General features: G+C 46.1%; 1 long non-coding RNA gene across 1 annotated transcript; it reads right to left on the minus strand.

Moving 5' to 3' along the window:
* Positions 1-9,246: 9,246 nt before the first annotated feature.
* Positions 9,247-17,961, minus strand: LOC115616507. Its single transcript, XR_003994308.1, has 3 exons — positions 17,829-17,961; positions 15,369-15,541; positions 9,247-9,380 (listed from the first exon to the last, which is right to left on the minus strand). It is a non-coding gene; the product is annotated as an uncharacterized LOC115616507 (long non-coding RNA).
* Positions 17,962-24,316: the final 6,355 nt, after the last annotated feature.

Consider the following 24,316-nt stretch of genomic DNA (forward strand, 5'->3'; position numbering starts at 1 on the left):
GAAACTAAGCTTTCCATCCCATTGAAATGCAAATACTCCAAAGCACAGTCCTTTCAAAAGCCCAGCATTATTTGTTTCTGGGGATCCGTGTTATATGCTTATTACCTTTTTTTCCCCTATGATCACTAGCTAGGTAAGGAGTGTTTCTGCCTAAGCGTGGCAGTAAGAGAATTAAATTAATGTCACACAACCAGAGACACTATGGCTCAATTTACACATGGTTTGCCTCCTTACCATTAGGGATTGTTATGTTATGTCTCTTTTTGCAGACCCAGCCTTCTGACACCAAAGTAGCAAAATCTACTTCAGATGTGACAGCTGTAAACAGCCTGGAGTCCAAATGACTTCATTTTGTAGATATATTACATAAAAAGAAGTCTCAAGCTGTAGTTGCAATTCCCTGTCCTTGAGCACCCTTTCTGCAGTGATCTGCTGAGTACTAGGAAAGGTTTGCCCCAGGTGCTGGCTCAGTGGGCTGGGCTATTGCAGGATCCACAGTGGCTTTCAGGGAAGCCCAGCTGTTAGCACAGCTGGAGATCCTTACAAAGCTTGGTTTTGGAGGTGGAAAAGCAGGAAGGGTGGTCAACAGCAGGGTTAATGGGCCAGAAAGTCTTTTAGGATACATATCACCCCTTTGTATAGTGGTTGTGTTCGCTGCAGCAAGAGTAAAGCAGCTCATAGTAACATCCTGGGTTCCCCAAAAATGCAGAACCAAACGTGTTTTGGACCATGTAGTGTCAAAGAGTAGGAAATGGGAGTAATGGTATCTCTCCTATTCGTGTAGTAGCCATGGGGCATCAGAGTGGAAGAAATGGGATTCTAGGGTAACTTGGCTGAGGCTTCTTGTACATGCCACGTCTGATCCACAGCTCCATCAGCGGGAGAGGATAGGAAAGCCTGTTCCGGTGGGCTTCTGATGGAAACTGGGTTTATGCTGTCTGTGCTCCCTGATTTCACCGGGTTTTGTTTTCAGTGAGACTTGCTGAAGCTGGATTAGATTGAGCTGAAATTTTTGGGGCATGGAAAAGAGCGAAATGGAGACGATGGGTTTGATTTGGGTTTTTTGTTTTTCCATTTGGCCATCTGGTCCTGAGTCAGTCCGAAAGTATTCTGTTGGCTTTAAGTTTTTAATTCTCTCAAATTCTTTCTATAAATGAAGCTTGTTCTCACTTCAAAAATAAGCATGTTCTTTCAAAGGGAAACTGATGTATTTTGCTTTGAAAACACCAATATTTTTATTTTATGGCTTTTTTTTTCCAACCAAGATATATTTCAAATTTAAACAATTTCAGTTTGCAGAAAAGTGTGGTTTTTGATGGATAACATGCTCATTTGAAATGCTTGCCCAGCTCCAGATGGCAAATAACACCTCTGGGAGGTAGCTGCGATGATATACCTTGAAATCACCCACAGAGCTGGCTGGGGGGAACTGGGGGACATTGAGAGCAAGAGCCTGGGTTCACTAAGGCCTGTTAACCAGCACTGAGAGTTAACATATGGACAGGAGACCAGAGGGGCCAGATGCAGGGACACATAATTTACTGCCTTGCCTGGGGAGATTGGCCTAAGAGGGGCTGTAGTTGTACAGCAGGGGCCAAATTAAAATCCTTTGTGATGAGAAGTCTGAATTTGATGCGGGGCAGCAGCAGATCCCCATTTTTGCCTCTAGCTCCGATGTGCCTTTTTTCCCCTCCCCTGTCTGTAGCTTGTAGCCCATCTACATGTGGGGAGGCTTCAGTTCCGAACTGCCTTTTATTTCTTTGGGTAAAAGGCCAAAATTAATACCATTTTGTAATAATTTACAGTGGCCCAGGGAGGTCTGTCATGCCAAAGGCAACAGCATTCACCCACTAACCACCTCGAGTGAGACCCTGGCCCCACCAATGGCAATGACAGCAATCCCATAACTTTTATGGAGTCGGGCTTTTACCCTGCTGCTCCATGAATGGAGCTTGGGCGTTGCAAAGGAGGCAGTTCTGGGATTAGCACCAAAACTTTTGGGTCCTCCTCCCTGTAGGACCTAGGAAAGACTTGGAAGTCCTTTGGTGACTGTTCTTAGCACAAAGGCAAAACTTTCTGTATGTTTGCTGTTTGAAATGATAGGTAGTTCCTTTTTTAATTCTTTTATTTCTTTCTTCCTTATTAGAGGAAAAGCAACCATATAAACTCAGTGTGGTTAGAAATCTTCCCATGAGCAAAGCCCTGAAGTGGACTGTGTGGTTTTGATCAGGAATAAATTGCATATAAAAAGGCTGGTAATCCAGAGATCCGGGTGCTAATCCTAATTCTCTTGTAAGATTTCTGTGTGATATTAAGATAAATCACTTAATGACTCTCTGCCTCTCTTTCCACCACTGAGAAACTGTGACGAATAATACTCAGCCCATCCACAGAAGGGTTGTGAGGCTTAATTGTATAATATTTGCAAAGCTTTTTGAAATCCTTCGATGTGAAATGGTGCACAACTGCTCCAACAGCTTTGTCTGTGTAAAGAGCTGCGTTTCCCTGGGCAATGGATGCTGGCTAAGCAAGACATTAATATTGTGCTGTGTGGCTGCAGAGAGGAGCAGGACAGCATTTAGCAGGCAGCATGGGTCTGTGCAATTGCAATTTGAGGGCTTGTTTCAATGGCCTTGTGTTTAGCTGTATCTGGAGGGTTCTTCTTCCTCTTGTGCTGCCTATGATCAGCATTTGAGCTGCCTTCCTGTGAAGGGTAGTGCTTGAAACGAGGTGACAGTAGCAAAACCTGCGCCTGGCCCTGCTGTGCCAGCAGGGAGCTTGTGTCCATAGCCTCACTTTCACAGCGATGCCGAGTCCTTGCAGACAGACCCGGGAATGCAATAACAGCAAAACATGCTCCTTTAACCTACTCGGCACCAGCGTGGAAAGTAATACCCCAGATAGGTACCCTGGATGCTTTTATAATTTATTCATTCAACAATTTCTTTTGATGTAGTTAATGTGGTATTTCCCTGGCCAGGGCTGGCACATGAAGCGTGAGAAATCCTTATGGACAGATTGCTTTGCCTTCCCCAAAACAAACTCGTGTTATCTGCTGAGTGGCCTAAATGAGCTGAATCCTCTGGGATGTGCTGCTGGGCCATGGGGGATGCACCGGCTGTCTGCTGGAGCGCTCAGTCTCATGTTTGAGCAGGGAAGGGGTAAAAGAGAGGTGAGCATCCAGTGGATGGCCTGTCAGTACCTGGACTGTTCATTGTCTCCTCCAGGATTTTGAATTCATGTAAATACCAACAAACGGAGAAGAAAAGCCATGTCTGATCTCTCTGGTGCATTTCTTCACTAGGCTGCATCCATGAAAACCTTGCTGTTTGCTTCTACCTTTTTATCCGCTAAGAGACATCACTCCCGTGTACAAAGCTTCACTTCTTAATCATGTTTTGTGCCTGCCTTGGTCCTCTTGTAACAGTGAGGTGCAGCAATAAGTGGTTTTCTCCAGTTGAATTTGACGAACTAAACTTCCATGATTTAGGCCAAATCCTTAAAATGCCAGGCTAGAGGAAACAAAAAGGATGAATTTAAGTCAATGGGTTTGCTTTTGGAAGGAAATTTTTATTCTTTGACTTCTCATGGCCTGGGGATTTCAAATTCCCAGTCCATCCTAGTGCACTGAAGAAAATCAAGGTATTTTTAAACAGAGGGGTCCCTTAAGCTCTATTTTATCCCTGGAGCGAGAACTCCAAGGGTAAGTGTTAATCTCAATCTGATTTCATGTGCAAAACAGCTGCTTGGATCTCTCGCCTTGCATCTGTCTCAGATGGGGCTGTTTTCTACCACTCTGTTTAGCGGAGCCAGAAAGTTAATTTAGTGCATATTGGGAAATTCCTCAAACACCATGAGACTTAACACCATTTTTTCCATCAAACCCTTGGAGTTTGTGTTGATATTTAGAGGTGTGAGACTGCAGTGCTGGGGAGTGGAATGTTTCACTAATTTATTGGAGGGAGCTGATCTGGGGTGTTATCTCCATAGACCAAGCTGTTATTGTTTCACTTACAAGCTAAGTGCAATATAACTCAAAGCCACAATGCGTTCCCTGTAATGCAAACCCCACAATACTCTCCTGTGGCTGACACCTGAAGTAAAGTATGTGTCTGCCAGCCTCCTTGAATAATTTGCTAGTGTATTCTAATTGGGTTTACATAAAGCCGAAGTTTATTTATAGATGTGCTTTTAAGTGCATTATCCGGTGGTTAGGGTGCTAGTTTGGGGATCTTGACATGTGAGCTCTTGGGCTGACTTTGCTGCTGCCTCTGGTGTGGTTTTGGGTGAGTCTTTGATGGCAGAAGCACCTCTGGGTCACCCAGCACAGCCCCTGTTGCAGATGGTGGGAAATGCCAGTCAGTTTAAATGTGAGTAATGTAATTAGAGTTACAGAAACATGAATGTTCCTTCAAGTGCAAGGTCTGGGAAGTCTGGTTATGAGAGAATCGCTCTCTATGGCTCAGAAGAGGAAACGAGGGTCAAAAAGCACAGAGCTGTTACTTTTGAGTTCCCAGGGCTCTGTGCAGGGTTGGTTTCCAGGAAGGAAGAGGAGAGCTCAGCAGAAGGGTGAGAGGACCCAGCTGGCTCTGTGTGAAAGATGGACTTGTTGATAGGAAGTGGTAACAGTTCAGTTCAGCACGAAAGCAGGGAGCTGTGTGTCACTTCAGTATTCGTGACCAGCTATTTCAGGGACACAATAACTCAAGCCCAGGTAGCTCCTGCCACTTCCAGGGCTCCCCATCACACTCAGTTTTAAGGCACAGGGTCTGCGTCAGAAAGTGCTACAGAAAATGTGCATCTGGAGCAGCAGTCCATAGTGGAGTGCTTCGTGCACACTTGTGTCTCCATTATGGCTCATACATAACAAACCATAGCTATTGCAGAGATTGAGAAAACTGTGTAGGAGGTAGCCCAGAGGAGAGGGCAGATGGGAAAGCAGCAGGAAAACAAGCAGCCTTCAAGCATTCAGACGTGCTCGGTGAGGGCCTGCTGGGCAAGGTCCAGAGTCTGGTACTTACAGCAGCTTTGGCTGCTCTCCAGTGGGTTCGCAGGTGATTGAGAAATGTTCCTGTGATAAACAGTCATGTCAAGCCCTGAAACAGTGATGTACTCGGTGGCTGGTGGAGGGCAGGAAAGGGCTAAAAGGTTATGTACACCCTCCCTCCTTGCTGCTGGCCCAGTCAACAACTGCATGGTGCCCTGACATCACCCATATCATTGAATCTGTCCAACTGCTGTGGACTGGAAGAAGGTCAAGTTTTGACCTCGAGGTTGTTAACTAGGATATCTCACGGCCGTAGGTGAGATGCAGCATAGCTACACATATATGAATTCTATTTTCTTCCTCCCTCCATCCCCATTTGCTTTTTCTGCAAATAAACCTGCTTTGTTTTGCCATTAGCCCCCCAGGACTGCATGGAGCATGTGTAATACACCCAAAGATGGGTGGGCTTGGGTGTTCCAGGGGTACTATTGCTCCTGCCCTACACGGCAAGAAGATCTCGGGACCCAAAATCGGTTTTAGGCCTCAGTCCTACCAAAAATCTGCTTCAAGGATAGCTCATAGGCTGGAGCAAGGCAAGCAAGCTGTGGAGACACAAAAAGGAGCCTTAAGACCCTGACTTGCATATAAACCAGATCTTGTTTAAAGGAAAAGCTCGATCCCGCTTGCTGCTTTTTATGGGGATGGAGGAGGTTATTCAGTAACCCGCATGGTCACAAAGGCACTTTTGTTCCTAATAGGTCCTGAAATGTTACGACCTAATGTGTAACTTCAGAGTTTACTCATGTAGCAGCATCGAGGTTACTGTGTAAGGACATGAAATAGCTGCTTCTTAATGATAGAGCAGAGCAATGGCCCCGGCACCTGCTGCAGGAGGAGCGGCTGTGCCAACCTAAGCGTGAAAGCTGCTGCTCCTCTGCGCTCAGGCAGGGTGTAATTGTGCATCATGTCTGTGAATGGGGGTGGCTGGGTCACCATGAGCTGGGACATAGGGATTCAGCACCCAAAAAGCCACCTGAACGTGCCTGGGAGATGCTGGCACATCACAAGCATGAATTGGACTCTCCCTGCAGCCAGAGGTGTTGGCTTACTGAGAAAAATGCAACCTTTTTACACTTTTAAGGTGCTTTATATTTGTTTAAGCAGTTGGCTTTAAGCAAAGAGAGATATTTCCACTACAGAAAGGCTTCCCCTACACTGTAGGGAAACCAGTGTGGGCAAACCAGTCCATGGGAAAGGATGCAAGCAAAACTAATGCTTTATCTCCTTCACCAGCCAGCCTCCGGAAGCAACGCTCCTTATTACCTGAAGTTGTGAGTGTCACTGATACTGAGATATTGTTTGCTTTTCTAATCCCAGCAGGGGATTAGTTTAAAGCACGAGGACCAGGAGCCTTCATAATGCTAGACCTAGGCAGCGAAACTGCAGCTGATGCTGTTATTCAACTCGGTAACTGAGTCTTTGAGGAATTATTCTGCATTATTTGCTTCTCTTGTATCGCATGGCAGGAAGCGCCGCAGGATAATTACTCGCATTAGAAAGGCTTCCTTTGGTCTGTTTTGAACATTTCACGTTTCATCTTCCCGGGTGCTCTGTGTCAGAAGAGCATCCTGTGGACTGTAGGGCTCTTTCGGGGTGTTACTAGGGAGGGGCCTCACAGAAAGAGCTGAAATAGCCCTAAAATACTCGTGACAACAGGGCAAAGAGCACTGAAGACGAAGACAAGGTGATGCCGTCTGGTCTATTGTCAGAGTTTGTGCTTCCTCCTAATTTACTGAAAATGTCTGTTAACAGCCACAGCTTTTTACACTTTTTTGGTGGAAAAATCTCATTTTTTTTAAAGAAGGTAAAGTAGGAAATATATGAAATAGGGGAAGGAGAGCACGAAACTACAGGGAAAATAAATTTTGGAGCTTTGCTTTCTTTTCCTGGACATGTTTTCATTGCTTTTTATGGTTTTATTTTATCAAATCCAAGTTTAGAGGAAACACATGTTCTTACAGCTCATTTCCACTCCCATCCATCCAAACAGACCAGCTGCTTCTTGCCCAGTCAAGGTGCACCAGGGCACCATTTATGATACAAGGACATGTAGCACCCGCCCAGGCTATGCCCACGGGTGTCTGGACATCTTGTGTTACTTCAACATGAGTCTGCTCATTCCTAGGGCAAATTCGTGTATAACAGCAAGCAGGGACTTACCCTTAAGGGCAAACTACAGCGAGTGGGATGAGGTGAAACATCCCCTTTCTGGCAGCAGCAGTAGCGGTTCCCGGGTCTGTTTCACATGGATGCTCTGACCTTGTTTACTTTTTCCTTTATCTGCCCTTTCTGCAAATATTATTGCATTTGTCAGAATAGACCAATTAAGTGGCCCAAACCCTTAATGAAAACCTTGACTTTTCTTTAACCTTCCTGAGGAATTGCTCGTTAGTGGGAAATGTTGCCTCTGCCTTGTACACAGAGCCAGAAACGACTCAAAAACCGTGGTCAGGCAGAATAGTGCTGGCTCCCAGCAGTGGGAATCTCACTTGTCCCTTTCTTGCACACCCTGAGAGCTCAGAAATAGCAAAAATAGACCTTTGGTGCAAGATCTTTCTAAAGAAATAGCTGAAATAAGTAATTTGCTGAGCAATGGTATCTCTGGGCTTTGGTTCTTTAGCAAAAAAGGGAGCTCAGTGATGTAAAGGGAGAGGGAAACTCCCTCTCGCTTCTCCCCTTTCCTCCTGCCCTTCACCTTGGTGAGAAAACTGGTTGTTTCATCCTGTGCCCACCAGCAAAATGATAAGAAAAGCCATTTTTTCTCTGCTGCCCAATTTTGGGCTCAATTTGGCCCAATTTTCCTCTGAAAAGTTGGACTCATAATGGAGAGTACAAGTTTCCTTTACTCACCACATCTCCAGCTGCTTTAATTCTCTATGCAGGCAGAGAGTTCACAGCCTCTCTCCTGCCTCCCAGCTGTATTATCACCAAAATCATCAGGTTTTCATTATTCTTATTCCTGCCCCAATAAAAGACATTAAGAGCAATGCCTTAGCCCACATGTGGAAGGCCTCGCAGCACTATACTGCACTGGTGGCAGGCAGCCGTGGCACGAGGCAATGAGGCATGCCTGCTGCTCCAAGATAAAGCACGGGTCCAGCCAGTGTTTTTGCAGGAGAAAGTGGTGTTCAAGCACATACGCACACCCTCGGGTGTGTTTCTGTGCTCTTACCCTCAGTATCCTTTGCATGTTTCTACTGCTGCTATGTACATCACTGTATAATGCCTGACTCTTTAGGTCTGTCTTGAGTAGGCTTGGATTATGCATTATGTATGTGCTTAGGATGCATCTATGTCTGGGGCTGAGCACGTGCCTGGCTGACAATCCAAGATCTGTATAGAATCCCAGACTGGTTTGGGTTGGAAGGGACCTTAAAGCTCATCCAGCTCCAACCCCCTGCCATGGGCAGGGACACCTTCCACTAGAGCAGGTTGCTCCAAGCCCCTGCTGAACACTGCCAGGGATGGGGCAGCCACAGCTTCTCTGGGTACCCTGTGCCAGCGCCTCAGCACCCTCACAGGGAAGAACTGCCTAAGAGCTCATCTCAATCTCCCTTCTGTCAGGTTAAAGTCATTCCCCCTTGCCCTGTCCCTAACTCCCTTGTTACCCCAGGTTTGTGTAACACAGGCCACTTGCAGCCCGAATCTGATTGCCATTAACTATAAGCTTTGCATTATTTACCCAAAAGAAGAATTAAACTCCACAAATACACATTTCACCAAAGAGTCTAAGCACCTGTGTGAAGATCCTGGCAGTGCTTCTGAGTCCTGTTTGTAGTGGTGAGGTTTTAAACTGAAGACTTTTTCCCTAAGTTCATTAATAGTTGAGAAAACATTTCTCATCTTCCAAGTTGTTTTGTTATCATTGGGAAACAAAGAGTTTTGCAAATGTGTTATAGACAAATCTTGGTATAATTAGAATAAATGGAACTGAAGCACACATAAGCTTCATAGGGCTTATTTTTGCCCCTTCCTTTCTCTCCTTATGTTCCATGCAGCAATCGTTTCAGTGGGAAACAGGTGGAAGAAAAATTGAGTTTTCACTCCATTCATTTCTAATTACTGCTTTTTATCTCTAATGGGTGTGAAACGCTTAATCTTTGAACTACAGTGTCAAAATACATTTGCAAGATAGATCAAATTAAAATAATTCCTCCCCTTTTTTTTCTTCCAGCATAATAATTGTGCTGTTTTATTTATATATCATGGCCGAATTAATATTTCATCTCTTGTGCTGTATTCACATTCCAAATGACCGTGTGCTGGGTAGAAGGAGAAGATAAACTAGCAGAAGGTGTGTTGCATTTCTGGGTTTGGTGATGCTCTCCTGTATCTGCAAGAAATGGCAAATGAGGGATATGGGACCAGGTTAACTGTGCTGATGTGTGCTGGGTGCTCTGTTTGCATAGTGCTTACATGGTGTCAAACAAAAAGCTGATGGTACAGAGCGTGGACTTTGGAAGACAAACTGCAAACTTGAAACACGACCAGAATTGGCCCAAACTCTGTTATCGAAGTGCAGGATACTGCTAATAACTGGAGATGGGTCTGAAAAATGTACATAAACTTTATAGTCTGTTTTATTTGCATTCATATCTGGGATCTTGGATCAAATTTTACATTGTAATAAGCCAAAGACAAACCTAGATGTGGTTGTGAGTTGGACCTTGTTTAGATCAAATTTAGAGGCAGGTGCCTGGATCACAGGGTGTTTAAGCACAGTTACTAGCAAAAGATATGGGTTTAAGAGGTTTGCTTGCAAGTCAGATACAGTCCTGGCCTGACCATATGTCCTTCCAAAGAGCCCGGTGGCCCAGGAAGGATATGGCTGTGGAGATTAGAGTGGTTTTCATGCAAGATGTGTCGAGGGACAGTAGGTCTCCTTTGAGCTTTACATTCTGTCCGCAGATGCAAAGAGCCTCCTTTTCCACTTCTATTTCTTAGCGCCTTTCTGGGTTTTCCTTATTTCATTTCTGCTTTGAGGCTGCATTTGGGAAGCCTCCTATAGGTGTTCCTCTGAAATTGTTTGCTTTTGATTTCCTATTCCAGCCCAAGCAGGAGCATTTGGTCAGTGGGGCCAAGAAGTGTCCACTCTTTGTTACTGCTGCCCTCCAAGGCCCCTCAGTAACCACTGCCAGAGAAAGCTGGCCCCCAAGGCTTGAATTACAGTGAAGCCATGGATAGAAAATACACCATGAAATTTTATGGCTCCTGCGAAGGGGCTGCCATCTGCTTTTTCTTTTCGCCCCCCCTTTTTCTTTCTTTATAGCCATTCCACAGTCTATTAAACCATTACTGTCTGCTCCCCCACTTCCCGCCAAGGTCTGTGTCCATTTCAAAACACAACACTTTGGATTTCAAAGCAGCCCTTGGGAATTCTCCAGATCATTCAGGCTGCACAGACCTTTACTGATCCTTCTTTTTGTCCTAATTGAAATCTATTTGTTCACATCCGTAGTTACATATTGCTCTCAGCCCCTTGGCCCCTCTCCTCCACTTGCTCTTTCTTCGTATACAACAAGAAAATTATGCTGAGATGAGCCTGAGCGAGAATTGCTGTGTCTGGCTGTGCCTTGATGGTTCTGCATAGAGGGATACTCTGAGTTTGCAGCCTGAATGATGCTTGTCTTGCTATGGGAGGCAAAGGCTGCAGGTACTGGGCTGCTTTGCAAAGCCAGCTACAAGGCTAGAAGGACTTTGCACTGGAAGATATGGCTGGCTCCAAACATCAAGCATGAGCCCTGAGTCCTCTGTCTCTGCTTGCTTTCCTGCACTGCTGCTATTGTACCTCCTTGCTGTCATATAAAAGGGAACTGAATTCCACTTGTTTCTGGAAATGGCTTTTGCACATGTTGCAAGGCTGGCTGTGTCTTGTGAAGTGAGGGGGTTCCTTTCCTTTCAACATCTGGGTAGGTTTCATGTCTCACTCCCCCCCAGTTTTTCTTTCTGGAAGCTGGAACAAAACCTCTTCAGCTGTAACAGGTGCCCGGCATCGTGCTGTAGGAGCATGGGAAGCCAGATCCTGGTTCGCTTCTTACACTGCTCCATCTTTAAACCAAAACAGCTTTCCATAGTAAATGTGTCTCTGCAACAGGTGAATGGGTTGGAAAGGGATTGCAGGTGCCAGGGTGGGTGATTTTGCCTTTGATTACAAAACAGCTCTTCTGTGGTCTCTGGTAAAGAGCAGATTTGTCTCAAGGTGGTGGTTCACCCCATCCCTGTCTCCCTTTCCTGCTAGTCCTTCATTGCACAAACAGCCACAGGTACAGAGCCAGCCCAGTGCAGTGTTGATGCTGTGGTTACAACACGAGCAATGCTGCTGACTTCATTGTACCACTGTGCAGATGGCTCAGCTATACTCTGCTTTCAGTGAGTTACGTTCTGTAGTTATTTCAGGATGCTGCATGATGGTTTAGGGCCACCTGCAGCATCTCAGAGAGGAGGAGAGTTGCGGTGCTTAGCCAGCCAAATCGAAATGCTGTATTTCATCTCTGAGCTGTGCAAACGGGGCTCTATACAAGCAGCTTGTTGCAAACTCCGCTTCCCCCGTGGCTCCCTCCTCCTTTCTACCCGCAATTCGTCTCCGAAAGCACGGCTGCCTTTTCGAGGCACGGATCCGTGTGTAGGGTCCGGAGAGCTGAGTAACCACTAGAGGGAGATGATAATGACTTTTAATATTGGTAATTCTCATGTTATCTGTAACAAACAGCAGTTACCCTTTGCAGCTGCACAGCTGGAATGAGGATAAGGTCACTCTCTGAGACCTTTCCATATCTGGAGAGGGGAGCTGAGCCAAAACTGCTAGGTCCTTATTGCGGGAGCATCTTTAGGGTTTTATTAATATAAATCACACCCCCTCACTCTAGCACTCCGTGCTTGAACCCCACATGCAAAATTTGGTTGATGCCTCCATTTAGACTAAGCGGGACTTGTTCCTGTTGTCCTCTGAAAAACTATATATGGGACTAATTTGGTGTTTTTCAGCTTTTCCACCTGGAACAGAAACAGTTTTGGGAGCATTTGTAGTCACAGGCAGTGTACAAGGGTGCTCACGCCTGATTTAAGCCAGAATTCAGGTTTTATCTTTAAGGTAAAGGCTACTCTGTGATGACAGTGGTTAACTGGTAATTCGAAAACTGAAACTAGAAAGATAAATACTTCCCATCCCAAAATATGGATCTCACTTGGTAGTACGTGGAAACACACACAAACATTGGTTTGAAATAAGTTCATATGATTAAAATGAAGGAAATAACTGTTTCCAGCGTGTTCCGCTTGGACATGGATTTTCTTCTCTTTTTTTTTTTTTTCCCCCCCCACCTTTCTTCTGTGATTAAAAAAAAAGGAAGAAAATGTTAAAGCAACTGTGTGTGACAGGAGGATTGTTGAAAACTGAGGCAGTTTCTTGGTTTGAAACAATGCATGAATTTTCATTACTGGAGTTTTGTTGAAGAAAAAAACCCCAAACCCTGAGCAAACCAAAACCTCATGTGCAAACTGTCAGATGCTTTCAGAAGCTATTTTTCACTTGAAAGCACTTGCTCATAGAAAGCATTTTGCCCGGCCTTATTATGAACACAAAAGCTGCACCTAATTGGTTTATATGTTGACAGGCATCTTATTACTGAGAATAACAGTGCGTGTGTATTCCACCCTCAGCCACTGCGCAGGAGGGAAGGGCTGGCCCCTGCCATCTACCAGCGATGGAGGTTTGCTGCTGGGAGAGGAGGCAGCAGATTTGGTGGTTTCTTTTTTCCCTTTTCCACTGCAAATCAACTGTTTGTGACTGTAACCTGGGTGCTGGCAATGATAGTGTGATGTGATGGTGTTTTGTGCCTGCACCATGACAGTGTTCACCTGATGCAATGCCTGCGCCTTCAGGGCTCATTGTGGTCCAGTTGAGACATCGGGTGTCCTGTTGGACACTGCTAAACAGGGGAGGTTTGGGGCTGAACTGAGCAAACCCAGGGTCTGTTTTGTGAATCCATCACAAAACAGCTGAAGGTTGGGCTGAGCCCAAGGAGCTGCAGGTGTGCAGAGCCCAAAGGCACCACGTTGCCTTGATGCTCTTGGTTTCCTCTCTTTATACGTTCTCAGAGTTGACACCCTGCATGCTACAATCCTAAATACACATGGCATGGAAGTGTGTGGACTGAGAGCAGTGACTTTGTGCTGGCTTGAGGGATCTCATGAGACAGCAGAAGAAGGTTTCCCACTTGCCGAGCGCTGGCATGTGGCTCACACACTAATTAAACATAAAGGGGGATTTCCAGAAGTGCCTGCACAAGGAAGGCAGCTCAGACCTCAACAGCTCCAGCGCTTTCAGAAGCCTCTTTGCAAGCCTCTTGGCACCTCTCCGAATCCCTGCTCTCTCCCAGGGTCTGGCAACCCCTGCTTGGTGGCAACTTGGTGGCCCAGTGCAACCTCCAGCTCAGAGTAAGTTAGAGCTGGTGTAAACCCATGGCAGAAATCACATGAGGGCTGGCTCCTGAGCACAAAGGCATTTCTCCAAGTCCCTTGAAGGACTTGTTCCCTGGAGGGTTTTGCTGCCCTCCCCTGCCAGCTCTGCACAGAATTCCTGCCTCCTGGTTCACCTCATTCCCCTCCCCAGTCCCAAATGATGAAGATCATGGGGGGAAATGAAGGGCTATGTGGTAGTCAACAGCATCAAAAGGCCATTGAATGGCTGAGAGGTAGATGACAAATGTGTTTGTGCCAAATGTTATTGCCATTGGAGAGTTCTTTCCCTTGGGCCGTATTTACAGAATCCCAAGAGCTGCTGCGTATTTAGTATATACAGGAAATAGAAAAACTAGAGACCAACATAAAGCCAATTGCAGGAGTTAGAGATAAACTTGGAGCTTTCTTCGGACTAGGGATTTGCTCCAAACCTAACTCCTGACACATGAATGCCTCAGGGGCTCGTTCTTGCTAGAAGCTGTAGTGTAAACTGCACATTCAGATTAATCCTGTACTCAGAGTGATGCAAAAAGGAATTCAGAGACTGTTCATTAGCTACAGGGATTGGGAATTTTTAATTAAAACCTACTATCTGATATGAGACAAAGCCTTTGGATTTGCTGGCTTTGCTTGGGTAGGGAGATCAGTGCCTGGCATTGCTGGTAAGCTGCAGCAGCAGCGTGTCTGGGTGAGTTAGAGAACCAGCCATGGAAATGGCCACCAAACTTGCATGGCTGGGACAGAACCAAGGGGCTTTTTTGGCTGAGCCTCCCGTGCTTGTAGGGCTGGAGCTGAAGGGTGGCCTGAGCTGGTCCCCCATGTGGGTGGGTTTCCCTGTGTGGGGAGTTAGAGGCTGGCTCTATTCAGCTGAGGATTGGCAGGTCTGAGTTTCCATCAATGCACACATCAGCCTTAAAGCAGAGCCCTGCTCCAGCAGCTCCTTCAGCTCCTAGTCTATCTGAAGTCCACAGATGCAGAGCTCTCCCCTCTACACCTCTGCAACCGCCCAGGTTGCTGTTTCCCTGTCTGAGTTGCATGTTACTAACATCTGTCAGCCCTGGTTAGTCTTCAATTGCTCTTGGGGCTCTGCTTTGGAAGGAAAAGAGTGGCTAAATTGCATGTGAAGTGACTGTAGGACTGAGCAGGGGAGTCAATGCACCCAAAGATAAAGGGGTTGAGCTTTGCAGCTGGGAGGAATGCTCCAGCTTGTTATCTCTTACAGAGAATTTAGCAGGTAGTAGGTTCCCAGCTTATATTCCTTCTTGGTCTGTTTTGACCCATTGGCCCAGAAGCCTGGGGTGGTCCCCCCTGACCAGACTGGGAACCTTACAGGGCAAAGCCAAATCGCTTCTTTAAGCACTGATTTTTCTTTCTGCTTTTCTTTTAAACCACAACATCTGTCTCTTTTCATGATGTCCTGCCCAGTTAATACCATCCAGAACAGACATTTGAAAATCTGCAGCACCAGCAGGCGCTAAGGAACAAATGGCTTGTATGAGAAGAGGGACTGAAGCCACCAAAGGACTGTCAGCCCCCCGAGAGCTCAGGGAAAATGCAGGGCTTTCTTGCAAAGCTGGGATGTGCTGCAAATGTGTCCTGCTTTGCAAAAGAATACTTGCCCCATTCCCTAACATGGGAGAGGGAAATGTCTCCTAGGGCAGCGAGGAATGACTTCTGGAGAAAGAAGAAATATGGGATTTGTTTAGGAAGGGCTGGGAAATGTCACAGGACATAGCACTATTTACAGCCAGGCAGTTCTCAGTTTCCCGAGATCAGGGACTAGAGGCACACAAGTTAAAATGCTCTGCACATGGCTGTCTTCACTGTGTGTATAAATGAGAGGAATCAGCAGGAATCTTACCTGGAAGTGTGTGCTGGCACAGCCTGGAGCCCATACTATGAAATTCAGATGAGCAGCAGAAGGGGCTGTCAGAACAAATAGGTGTTTCTGCATCTCAGTGAAGGCTGACACTGCCCAGCTCCAAAGCCAAAAATGATCCAGTGGAGCTGTGGACCTACGACCACCTTGACTGTCTGCAGCACAGAGACTCTTTTAGCGCAAAACCCATGCCTTCTGTTTGTAAAATACATGTATGTGTATATATATTTGCTGGCATATGCTCAACTGCACAATGAAGACGTGTTGTGCTACTTGTGCCTGTTATCCTTTAAGCCCCCAAGCATGTCCACTGCCAGTCAGACACATCTCTGAGCAGGAGTAAACATGGTCTGGCAGAGCACTTACATTTCAGAAAGTGATGGATTTTCACACCAGGCTCACACGTGCTTGTCAGCCTTTCCACAGTGCTAGAGCACGCATGGTGCTGCCAATGCCACGTGGTGTTCCCAAAGCTGTGGCATCCTTTAAATGTGGCCTTGATGAAATAATGAAGCTTGCCAAGGATTTTACTGCTGAAGGGGTTTCAGTAGAAAAAATGCTCTTCACACAAAATCAGGACTTCGATTAAAATACGAATTCCCATCAGGACAAACCAGTGCCTTTCCCTTGGGGTTTAGTGGAACATTTCATTTCTCAAATGGAATGGAAAAAATTCAGTTCAGGAGTAATTGATGTTTACTCCCTGAGAACCACCTGAAATATGTTCCTAAGGACATGCCTTGGCTTTGCTGATGTGGGAGCTGCTTCATGGCCTGGGCATGGCACCAGGTTCAAAGAGGACACGGAGCAGGGACAGCATCACCTGTATGGGTGCAATTTGAGGCTGAACTGCCAAAAACAGGCAGTGAAATGGAAATTCCAGCTTTTGAGCTAACTTAGGTATTAGTAAAGCATCAAATTCCCAGGCAGAGGAACTGGTGTTTGATTGGAATTATTTACTTGCAGAGATGGTGTATGCGGGTATGAATTTATAGCAGTGAAAAGAGCCCTTACACAGCAGGAGATGTATGCTATAAGGACCTTGTGTCTCACCTAATGCTAACCTCGAGGAGTGAAACAAGAGGATGTTTCCCTGCAGGCTGCTAAGGGGAATGCTGCCCTGGAAAATTTTTAATTTTAGGTGTTGAAATTCAGCTATTTCCTGCTCTATACATTTGTGTGCCACATACATGACATAACTGAAACTTCTGGAAAGTCTTATAATGTTACTTCCCCCCCACCTTCCAGTGTCATACAAATTGGAAAGCTGTTTGGAAAGTTGTTTTAAATAGTGTGCGGGTTGTGAAATTCATGGATGCATGTATAAAATCCTTGTTGGTGAATCCAAGGTGTTCCTCAGCTATTTCTCATTGTGGTCAAATAGTGCTTTTTACCAAGGCTCTATTTGTGTGGTTGAGACCTCGCCTATAAATCAGTGATCAAACCAGGCCCTTGGTGCAAATGAGCATTTCTTCTTTGCTCATTGCCACTGACAATATATTCGCTGTGATTCTTGCCTGAGTACATGCCCAACTGTGCTCTCCAGTTAGCCTGCTAATTAGACCCCTGGTATCTGTTTAGATTATTAATGGAGCTGAAAGACTTTTTTAAAGGAACATTAGATATAATTGAAAAGATAGCTTTGAGGGATGGATGATGTTGTAAGCATGGGTCACGTCTTCTGCTTTGCTGTGTTGAGTTGGGGAGGTGTTTGTCTAGAAATCATAGAATCATAGAATAGTTTGAGTTGGAAAGGACCTTAAGATCATCCAGTTCCAATCCCCTGCCATGGGCAGGGACACCTCACACAAGACCACGTCACCCAAGGCTCTGTCTAACCTGGCCTGGAACACTGCCAGGGATGGAGCATTTACCACTTTTTTGGGCAACCTGTTCCAGTGCCTCACCATCCTCACAGTAAAGAACTTCCTTATATCCAACCTGAACTTTCCCTGTTTAAGTTTGAACCCATCTGCTGTACCAGGGGTCTGGTGGGGTGAAACGGCTCCCCAGGTGCATGGTATTTGATAGGAGAAGTAGCTTCTCAGGGGGATCAATCCTAGGTGAAAAAGAAGAGCATGTGGGAGAAGAAACCTTTTAGTAGGTAATAGCCAATGGGGAAATGGAGCTGGATTATATAGAGCCCCATTTCAAAATAGAGCATTTCAGATAATTCCAACAAAATGAAACATTCATTTTTAACTTAAACTAGCCCAAAAGGAAATGTTTCATTTTTATTTGCTGAATGAAAAATTTCATTTGGTTGGGGGTAGAAAAAAAAGAAGAGCTTCCCATGACATAGCTTAGCTTTGTAGAAATCTTATTTTCTACCAGAAAAAAACCCCAACTCCAGTAGCAAGTTCCCTGCTGACTCCTGGTGCAACCCGTTCTGGCTGCTGGGGAGGAACAGTGGGACTGGCTTTTGCATCATGCAAGGCTTACCCTTTCCCTTTGATCAACACTGATTCACTTCCTACCAGCGGGTGCTCCGCCACCCAGAACACTCCATTCTATGTGCTTTCACTCATTGCTGCTTTATGTTTTCGGGACAGTTGCTGTAAGCTGTTAGCATCCCAGTGGGCATGGAGAAAGGCTCTTTTTACAAGTTCCCACTTGGCCTGAAATGAGTCTAGCTCTTCTTTTACAGGGGCTCACCCTGAAGGAAAAACACAGCTTTTTCTGACCTGGTGCCCCTAGAGTTATCTTTGTTTGGAGTGCACAGTGTGCCTTTATCCTGCTGCGGGCAGACTGTGCCACCTCTGCTCACACACGTGACACAGGGCAGCGGGAGTCATGTTCTGTGCTGAGCAAGGACAAACTGCCTGTTCATCACCAGCTAAAAAGGACGTTCCTTTCTCAGTGACCTAAAAGAAAAGCATGGCTGTACCCCTGGCACTGATGCCTTATGGGTGTCATTGGCTCTCAGCCCTCCAGGGCTGCTGTGGGTTCCCAGATGGGTTTGGGTGGTGAACACATTCACAGGCAGTAGAAGAAAGGGGTTGGATGTCAGCAGAAAAGGTATATTTGAGTATATTTGTCACTTGCCACTCCCTTGTCTTGTTCTTGTCTTCATGTGCTTGGATGTGAGCACCCGTACCTTAGACCCCATGGTAGGTGCAGACCAAAGTCAATGACAGCTGTTGCTACAGTTGGGAGGGTTTGACTCCAATGGTCCTCTTGGAAGCAAATGGCCAAATGGGCTCTGCACAGCCCTCAGCCATGGATGTCAGACTGGCAAAGTGAGTGGTCATCTGGGTCTGTCACTGGGGTTGCAGAATGCAGAAGGGAGCCTGCTGCTGGAGCATGATGTGAGTGACAAACATGAGCTTGCCCAGCATGAGGCCTCTCTCAAGGCAGCATCAGCAGGAATCGGGAATATTTAAGGTCCAGAGGGTACTGCTGGCTCCCCACAGCCCCATAAACATGGGACAGGGATAATGGGAGAAGAGGCGCCTGGGCACAGCTCTAAGCTACATTTAGCAAGCTGTCTGTGGCTTTTCAAACTGAGGGGTCCAAACTGTGCAATCTTAAGATGAGCAGCAAAGGAAAACACAGGGAAAGCTGGAAAGTTTCAAACTAGCCTGGTTGGTTTGTTTTAATAAAACGAACCCTGAATCACGTCACCAGCAGGCCCCACGTTTTCTTCCCGAACTTATATTTTTCGCCTACGGTGATGAAGTTTTGTTAAAAAAGAAAGAATCTGGTTTTGTTCTGGGGCAATGAGGAACTAGGCTTTGGGGGTTGTTTTTTCCTTCTTTGCTTAAAATGGGATTATTCTGGGGACCCACTGAAAAGCAAGCCTCAAATAGCACCAGACCTAGGCAAAGTTTAGAGAGTGCCAAGAGCCCTGAGCTATTTCAGTGTTCAGATCTGAAGAGGAGTCCTGCCTTTGCTCCTCAGCCTTTTCTTTTATTCGGCCAGGCTTTTCTGTGCTTAGAATGAAAGAAAAAACATGAGCAGATTTTGTGGGGAGAAGAGAGTGAAGATATTAATAGAAACGTGATTTTGGTTTGACACAATGTGCTGCAGTCTATGGGCATAGCTGCAGTCTATGGGCATATTGTGAGCTGTCTTCAGGTATAATAGGAAATAAATGGCTTATTGGGGTGCTTCTGAGGACTAACAGGAAGTCTAGTTGTTTTGGAGACCAGTGGGACTATTCCAAGGGCAGCTTTTATCGGGAAGGGGAGGCTGTTACAGCAAACAGTGGGTTTCTTGTCTGTCCAGAGTGCACATCCCTTGCAGCTAAATTAACAGTACAAATTGTCCTGGTCATGAATTGAAGGACACTGACCTGGGAGGTGGCGTTTACAGTACAAGGCATCTCTCCAGGGCCTCGCTGGCGGAGATGTTTGGGCTTGTTTTGCCTGTGAGTAACTAGCTTTCTCCTCTTTGACCCCTTCCTGAGGGCCCAGCGGCTTCACCCTGACTTCTTCTCCTTGACTTTATCTTTTCAGTTCAGAAATTCCTGCCTCTGACCGCTTTTTACCAGAGAGCATTTTCCCAAGTTTGTTCTGCATTGGGCAAGAACTGCGCAACTTATCTCTGAGCCAGCATGATGGCCAGAACACTGATTTAAATCCCCATGTTTCCAAAACAACCCTTTTGTTTATCTTGCTTCTGTCTTGCCTGTGTTACCCTTCTGATCAAAACTGGAAGGATTTGTGCCAAAATACCTTGAGCAACTTGCTTGATGAAACATTGCCTTTTGGAAGCAAGGTACGATCTTAGGTGAACAACAGTCAGATCTCAGGGAACAGTCAGGCTGACCTCTTTTACTGTAAATAACATGATTTGAAGTTGAAATGGGTTTCGGTATAAGGTTGTCAGTAGCAAGTTGAAAGAGAGAAAGTTGAGTATGAAGAAAACCCAGCAGGTTTGTTTGGCAATGTCTAATCAAACCTGCCCTTTGCCCCAGCTCTCCCAGGGCAGCCTGTGGATGGACTTCAATCTGCAAAGAAAGTCCTGGGGCCACCAGTTTTAGTTCCTATTTTTTGAACTTGGAAAATAGGTTTGATTTGCAGGGAACATGCTGTCATGTCAGCAATTATTTCACATGAAGGAGGGCCCTTTGTCAGCGTTTAGAATACAGGCAGTGAACTAGAGTTTCAGTTGGTTTCCAAGGTTTTTTGGTGTTTTCCCTGCTCCTTGCTAAAAGGAGTTTTGCTGAGAGCTAGAATTGAGCCAGGTTGAAGATGGCTGATTTCCCTGACCAGTGCCATATCATGACAGTAGTGTTCATGTCCTCCTACCTTAGATTCCCCTAACCAAGCTATAAGAAGGTGGTCTTCGGCAACAGCCCAGATCTCCTATTCGTGCCCCTCCATCTGCTTTACCTGCTCTGCTTCCTCCGTTCAGTGCCTGCACCAAAAAACCCAAGAAATATCCCCAAGCATGAACCTCACTGCACCAAAGAGTCAACCCAACACCCTCCTGGGCTTGCAGAGCCTGGCAGCCCTTGCCCCCAGCAAGTGATCATGCAATGGCAGGAGCTTTATGCAGCTGGTCTTGCCCTCATTCCAATGTGTTGCTGTGAGTTTCATGCTAAACCTCCTTTACCCTGCAGTGAGGAATACCCACAGGAAAGGCTGGGCACGCAGCAGGGAGCAGGTCATAGCTCTGCCCTGACATCTTTGACTTGGACACAGGCTGTGTTGTGGCATGTCACTGCCACAAGACTCGCGTCTCCAGGGCCACACATGGAGCAGGGAAAAGGCAGGGCTGCTCCGGCTGCTGTTTCCCTTGGCAGAGGCTCTGCCTGTTTGTTTGTCCTCCCTATTGTTTGTGCACAAGAACCGCACAAGGAGCCACAGGGCTGGGCTGGGGAGAGCTCTGTCAGCCATGGGCACATACATCAGCCATGAAAATGCTGTATCCAGGCTTTCCTGGCATCAGTGGACAGAAGCGCTTGCTCTGGAATGCCACTTCCATGCTGGGTGGGAGGATGGAACGTTTGCAGCTCCTGATGATGGTGATCAGATGGAGACCTGGTGGAAAAGTGCAGAGCTCATGTGGGGAGAGCTGTTTGTTTACTCCAAGGCTGAATTCAACCCTCTGCTGCTTGTTCCTCCTGTTGAACAGGCTTGTAACGCTCTCCCCAAACACTGTAAGTAGGTCAGCCCAAGGAGGGGGCCTTGTTCAGCACTCCAGATATCTATCTTGTCTTCTTTTTTCTTTGTTTTATTTTCTTTTTTCAAAGCTGAATCCTTTATTTAAGCTTTCCACAGAAGCCTGGAAAAAACAAAGACCTGGATGTGTTTCAAAACCCTAAAGTCCTTTGCCTAAACACCTTTCAGCCACATATTATAAATACATCACCTCTGTGGGTAAGAAGAGATGTCTCATTTTAAGTGGTGCCTCGAGCACAGATACTCACGAGGTCGTGTTGGGTCTGGGCCATGAACAGGCAGTAGGCTACAGATCTGTATGAGGGGTTTGGATATGAAAGCATCTTCCTGCATATCACTTCAGATGAAGTTCCTCCCTTTTGAATGGATCTGAATCTGGGCATGGTCCTCTCATCCCCATCTCTTTGTCTTCCTTGGAGGTATGCCTGGTTTCTGCATTGGTGTGTGAGCATGATTGGAGGGTAGGGATAGGGCCTCAGTTCAAAACCTGACCTCTGATGCTTCTCTAAATGTAATCTCTCAGCCTGTTCCCAAACCCTGAGTGGTTACATGTTCTGATGATGAGAAAACCCTAAATCCCAGAGTAGGGTGCTTGACAAAGGTGGAGGTCAGCGATGGGAGCCGGGTGGTGGTAAGCAAGGATGTTATGAAGCACATTCTCATAATGTAATCTGGCCAGTGAGAGGGAGAATGAATCAATGTCACCTTGAGTAAGCACTGAGATCAGCCTGACCACATTCCTGAGATAGCTGCTTGAAGATCTGACACTGTTATTCATGGGAGACTTAAAACAGAGCCCAGAACCCAACCTCAGGAGCAGTGGAAACACGAATATGACCAAGGTCATCTCAGGAGGTTACAAAAGAGAAGGTCAGACCTGGTTCAGCAAGTGCAGAGCAGCTCAGGTTAATTCCTCTGTCATGTCCATGTCTGTGAAAGGCCATTGGCTTTCTCTCCGCACAGCAGAGTCCCCTTTTCTCTAGAGATCATCTGCTGGAAGATGGGCATGAGATGAGCAGGATCTGCCATAACTCTGGGAAAAGAGTAGTCTTTTAGTGCTCTTTGCATGGTGCCAAGCACTTGCTTTGGAGCTAAACCTTCATGGTGCTGTTTTACTGGAGAACACCTGTTTTAGCAAAGGAAATAGGGAGCATCACATCCCCATCACTTCCCATAAGGGCTATCAGTTAAAGCCCATGGTTCATTCCCAGTTGAAAGGGCTGATAAATACTCTGCTCTGCTAATACAGTGAAGTCCTTTCAGTCCCACTAAATGCTTCCAGAGTCCCTTATTACTTTTTGAGGCAGGGGGAAAGCCCAGCCCATTTCTAATCGTCACATTTGAGTCTTGTGCAGGCAGAGATGCATTCCATATGGCGTCAGGATCCGAGCTGCCCAACTTGGCACAGCCAGGCAGTTGATGGGAAAATGATATGTTTAATTGTATGGATGCCATAGTACTGGAGTCACTTGCTTAATCCTGGAGTTGTAAATAAATACAGAAAATAAGGAATATACAGTTGGCTGGGGATGATTCAGAGTATTCGTTGTGACGGGTTGGAGAGCAAACATATGAAGGAGGTTCTCATTTTCAGGCTGCACATGACATATCTGAGCTGGTTGTAAATTTGCTAGGTTTGGTTTATGGAGATTTCAGCCAGCTGAATAGTCAGCCCCATGTTATGAAATGGGATTCCAGAGTCTCTTCTTACTTTCAAGGAAGCACTTTTTGATGTGTGGAATTGGACTATAAAACCCAAGTGAGGGAGAGCTGCCCTGCGCCCAGAGCTGGTTCCTTCTCTGTGGTCAATGCAATGTCTTTACTTTTCCCTGAAAATCCCATGTTTTGATCAGCTCCCACTGGAAATGGCTGCAGCGCATCCCGCATCAGAGCCACATCTTTCCATTTTGCAGGCTTCTCCTCATGCTCTGTATGTCTGTGTTTGCTCCTACCCCTCTACACACAGCACTGTAGCACCTACCTGCTGATGTTACTTGCTGGCAATGCTATTCTTTGAGGCAGAGAACAGCAAGATAGTTTCATCATGGAAGATACCTATATATATAGGTATAGGTGGAAATCAAAGTCCATATGGCAGGGCAGGCACCCTGCTGTACTTGCATACTATGAAGCAGCACTTTGTAAAGGCACAGAGAATAGTTTAGGCATGGGAACAGAGCTGTCAAACCCAGCCTACATCTGACTGCCAATACCCAGCACTGCTGCACATTGGTTGAGGGTTTCCCAGACAGATGTGAGCTGTGGGGCTCGTGTCCAGCCTTTCTGGAGGCTGACGTGCAGCCAGCACCGCTGTGATACACTTGCGGTAAGGCCAGCACTTACCAGAAGTGCTGGATCTACCACAAACATACTGTTTGTTGGTTTGCATATGCCTTGCTAGCCATCAGCCTGGCTGGAAACACTGAACATCTGCTCCAAGTGGGAATCCTGGAAAACCAAAACACAGGTAACCCCTCTCTCCTTCCCCCCCAAACCTCCAAGGAGGAATGGCCAGGAATGCCTGAAAAAAATTAGTCTTCCCAAAAATGCTGCCTCTGCCAGACAAAGATGTAAAATTCCCAGCGAAAGCAGAAATGTGGTTATCTGTAACCCACAGTAATTCCAGCTTGGTTTCTAAGAGTGATTTGTTTGAGCTCTGGAGCGTGAGGTTTAACTTCCAAGCTGTTTATTACACTAAATACTCCTGATAATCTGTATCAACATCTTAACCCAGGTTTTCTTAGTCTTGAGACAATTAACAGCCTTGGCTCTTGCCAGCAGTGACAGTAGAAATGGTTTGCT

The sequence above is a fragment of the Strigops habroptila genome, chromosome 14, assembly GCF_004027225.2.
Source record: "Strigops habroptila isolate Jane chromosome 14, bStrHab1.2.pri, whole genome shotgun sequence".
NCBI lineage: Eukaryota > Metazoa > Chordata > Aves > Psittaciformes > Psittacidae > Strigops > Strigops habroptila.